Below are 4,645 nucleotides of genomic sequence, written 5' to 3'. Positions count from 1 at the left end.
TATGGGGTGGACACCTTGTGGCATACATCATACTTCTCCAACAACTTCGCGAAGGCTTGATTACAAAAGTGAGTGCCTTTGTCACTGATTGTTACCCTTGGGTGCCAAATCAGGTGAATATGTTCTTTCTCAAAAAACCAATTACCCCCTTTGCATCATTTGTAGGGAGTGCTGCAGCTTCTACCCATTGGGACACGTAGTCCACAACGATGAGTGTGTATTTGTTTCTATATGAGCTGACGATAGGCCCCATGAACTCTATGCCCTATACATTAAACACTTCTACCTCCTGAATTGGGTTCATGGGCATCTCATGTCTGGGAGATATGTTCCCAGTTCGTTGGCATTCATCACACTCCTTTATCCATAGATGTGCATCTTTGAACAGTGTTGGCCAGTAGAACCCCAACCCCAAGACTTTTGCAGTTGTCCTTACTCCGCCGAAGTGCCCACCATATGGTAATGCGTGACATTCCTGCAAAATAGAAGACTGATCTATCTTGGGGATACATCTTCGGATCATATTATCAATACAAATCCTGAATAGATGAGGCTCATCCCAATAATACATGCGACAACCACGAAAGAACTTTGTCTTTTGAGCAGATGAAAGGTTATAAGGAACAATACTGCTCGCCAGGTAGTTTGCAATGTCTGCATACCATGGTGCTTCCTCGAGACTCGTGGCTAGCAATTGTTCATCTGGAAAAGTTTCCAGAATTTCTTCTACCTCAACCTTTTTTTCAGCTCCTTCCAGCCTAGACAAATGATCAGCTATTTGGTTCTCCATTCCCTTTCAATCATGGATCTCCAAATCAAACTCTTGAAGTAGTAGCACCCATCGAATCAGGCACGGTTATGACTCCTTCTTCTCAATGAAGTACCTGAGAGCAGCATGGTCAGTATAAATTATTACCTTTGAGCCTATCAGGTATGAACTGAACTTGTCAAATGCAAACACCACTACTAGCATCTCCTTCTCGGTCATAGTGTAATTTAGCTGGGCTCCACTCAGCGTTATACTTGCGTAGTATATTGGATGCATGATTTTATCTTTTCTCTGCCCAAGAACTTCTCCCATAGCATAATTACTCACATCACACATCAGTTCAAATGGTTGCTCCCAGTCGGGGGCAACTATGATCGGTGTTGTTACCAATCTCTTCTTTAATTCCTCAAAATCTACTCTGCAGTCATCAGAAAACACAAAAGGGTGATCTTTTTCAAGTAATTTACACAAGGGGTTAGCAATTTTGGAAAAATCTTTTAAAAATCTCCTATAAAAACCAGCGTGTCCAAGAAAACTTCTGATTGCTTTGACGGAGGTTGGTGGAGGGAGCTTTTCTATCACGTCAACCTTTGCACATCACCTCAATACCTTTACTTGATACTAGGTGCCCCAAGACTATACCTTCATGTACCATAAAATGGCACTTTTCCCAGTTGAGTACCAGATTAGTCTCGATACACCTTTTCAAAACTCGCCTCAAATTCACAAGGCAATCATCGAATGAATTCCCCACCACTGAGAAGTCATCCATGAAAACCTCCATTATCTCCTCTACCATATTTGTGAAGATGGCCATTATGCACCTTTGGAATGTGGCGGGTGCATTGCATAGGCCAAATGACATTCGCCGAAAAGCATAGATTCCATAAGGGCATGTGAATGATGTTTTCTCTCTATCCTCTAGGGCAATGGAAATCTGATTATACCCCGAGTATCCATCCAGAAAGCAAAAGTGTGACCTCCCTACCAATCTATCTAGCATCTGATCAATGAATGGCAGTGGGAAATGGTCCTTCCTGGTGGCTAAGTTCAATTTCCTATAATCCATACATATTCGCCAGCCTATGAATGTTCGTGTAGAGATCAACTCGTTCTTCTCATTTTTCACTACCGTCATACCTCCCTTTTTTGGTACACACTGCACTGGGCTAACCCAGTTGCTATCAGAGATGGGGAATATGATTCCCGCATCTAACCATTTAATCACTTCCTTTTTCACCACTTCTTTCATGTTAGGGTTCAACCTTCTTTGATATTCTCTAGAAGGTTTTTGCCCATCTTCTAGCAGAATCTTATGTATACAGAAGGCCAGGCTGATCCCCTTAATGTCTGCAATGGTCCACCCAATTGCAGTCTTGCACTAAATCAGTACCTGCAAAAGTTGTTCTACCTGCACATCTAACAAACTGGATGAGATAATAACAGGTAGAGTTGAGTTAGGTCCTAAGAATACATACCTAAGATGAGATGGCAGTGCTTTCAGTTCCAACTTTAGTGGCTCTTCTATTGATGGCTTAGCTGGAGGAGTTTTTCTTTTCTCTAAGTGAAAAGGCTCAAATTCAAGATCCCTTTTCCAAAAACCTAGGCCTTCAAGAGTAAGTACCCACTCTGCCAAGTCTTCACCATTAGCTTCGTCTAAGTTCATGAGATAAGCTGCTAGAGGGTCTTTAATGTTCAAAGATTCATCTTCCTCCTCCAAGACTACATCCACCGCATCTATTAGAGAGCAATTAAAAAATTCACTTGGTCTTCGCATAGATTTCTGCACGTTGAATGTTATCTCTTCATCATTTAATCTCATCTTAAGCTCTCCAGTTTTACAATCAATTAAGGCTCTCCCAGTGGCCAAGTATGGTTTTCCCAAAATTATGGGAATTTCCGTATCAACCCGACAGTCAAGGATGACAAAATCTGTTGGGAACACAAACTTCCCCACCTGTACCAACACATCATCTAGAATCCCAGAGGGCCTCTTCACTCTTCGGTCAGCTAGCTATTGTAACATAGACGTGGGTCTCGCTCTTCCAATGCCTAGCCTTTTGTAGATAGCTAGGGGCATAAGGTTTATGCTTGCTCCTAGATCACATAGTGCCTTAGCAAATGCAAAGTTTCCTATTGTGCAAGGGATTGTGAAACTCCATGGGTCAGACAGCTTCTCAGCTATGGGTCTCGTCACAACAACACTACAGGTTTGAGTTAGTGTAACCGTGGCCAAGTCTTGAAAGTCGAACTTGCGGGACATCAAGTCCTTCATCATCTTTACATAACCAGACATCTCCTTTAAAGCATCAATCAATGGAATGTTTACCTAAATTTGCTTCAACATCTCCAAAAATTTCTTGTACAGTTCATCTTTTTGATACTTGGCCAATCTCTGTGGGAATGGTGCTGGAGGTCGCTTCTTCCTTGTGATCTGATTTTTTTCTTATTCGAGCATTGCTTCCACTGTCGGCTCCGATGCAACCTCCATCTCTTTCACAACTTCCTCTGCTTTGTTGGTGTTCTCTTATGCATGTTGTACCGTCACCTCAGTTAACCTTGCTGAATTGTCTAGCTCAACGGGTATTGGCACTAGTGTCTTTGTCGATCTGCTTTCACAAGAAATTTCTTGCTCTAGAAGTCTCTACCATTTTGGATACTTACTGCCATCAGCTGCTTCGGGCCCTGCTCTTTTGGATTGATTTGGGTGTCTGCAGGTAACGTCCCATGAGGACGATTATTTAAGGCCATAGAAATCTATCCTAACTAGATCTCAATATTCTTTATTGCTGACTCATGTGAGTCTACTCTGTTAGCTAGTTTTCCAGTGGACCCAATCACTTGTTGCATCATTCTCTCGAGTTTAGCAAACCCATCTTCATGTCTCACAATCCGTTGTTGTGGGGGTTGTTGATAAGCCTGCTGCTGATTTTGCTAGTTGTACCTTTATTGCCTTTGGTAAGGCATCATTTGCCCCTGTGGTCACATAGCCCATGATTATTGTTGTTATTGTACTATTGCTGAGTTGGTATGTATTGTTGATTCTGCTGACCCCAATTCTGACCACCTGGTCTCGGTCCCCCATAGTTGGCCACATAATTCATGTTCTCCTGATATTGTTGATTATCACTTTCAGCACTCCACGAGCAGACACATGGTTGATTAATGCATGATGTACATAGACCCCCATTAGTTGCATCAAATATGTGTACTTGCTGCTTTTGCCCTGATTCTTCAACCTTTTTGGTGAGGATGCTCATTTGTGTTAGTAGAGTGGCCATATTTTCAGCCATGGAGTTGGCCGGGTCAAGAGCCACTGAGTGAACCACCGGAGTGATTGGAGTATTTCTTGTTGTCCATTCTGAGTTTTGTGCCATCTTGTCAAGTAGGATCTTGCTATCTCTGAATGTCTTGCTCAAAAATGATCCACCTGCTGAAGTGTCAACATTGGCTTTCAAAGTATCTGCTAAACCCATGTAAAATCTTTGCTCCAACATCTGCTATGGAATACCATGATGTGGATACGTAACCAGCAGACCCTTAAATCTCTCCCACGTTTCATGTAGCGTTTCAGTTGGTTTCTGTCTGAAGCTCAATATCTCATCAATTTGTCGAGCAGTCTTGTTGGGTGGATGAAATTAAGCCAAGTTTGAGTAGCTCCTATCACTGAGAGTGGGAACAACAACAAACGTATTGCTTCTGGTGTCACGTTGTGTTGCCTCTGCGTGGCACAGATTCACAGGAAATTCTTGAGATGCTGCTGAGGATCTTCAACGTATGACCCAGAGAATAGTCCCTTGTTCTGCAATAGATGTAGCATGTTATTTGTGATCGGGAATGAATCTGCTTGAATTTGAGGGACTACAATAGTAGTTG

The 4,645-nt window shown here is 42.4% G+C and overlaps 1 non-coding gene across 1 annotated transcript; it reads left to right on the top strand.

Moving 5' to 3' along the window:
• Positions 1-4,276: 4,276 nt before the first annotated feature.
• Positions 4,277-4,383, top strand: LOC138872328 (small nucleolar RNA R71). Its single transcript, XR_011400784.1, has one exon. It is a non-coding gene; the product is annotated as a small nucleolar RNA R71 (small nucleolar RNA).
• The last annotated feature ends 262 nt before the right edge of the window (positions 4,384-4,645 follow it).

This window comes from Nicotiana sylvestris, chromosome 6, assembly GCF_000393655.2.
Source record: "Nicotiana sylvestris chromosome 6, ASM39365v2, whole genome shotgun sequence".
Classification (NCBI taxonomy): domain Eukaryota; kingdom Viridiplantae; phylum Streptophyta; class Magnoliopsida; order Solanales; family Solanaceae; genus Nicotiana; species Nicotiana sylvestris.
This window is presented reverse-complemented; position numbering and strand designations above follow the sequence as displayed.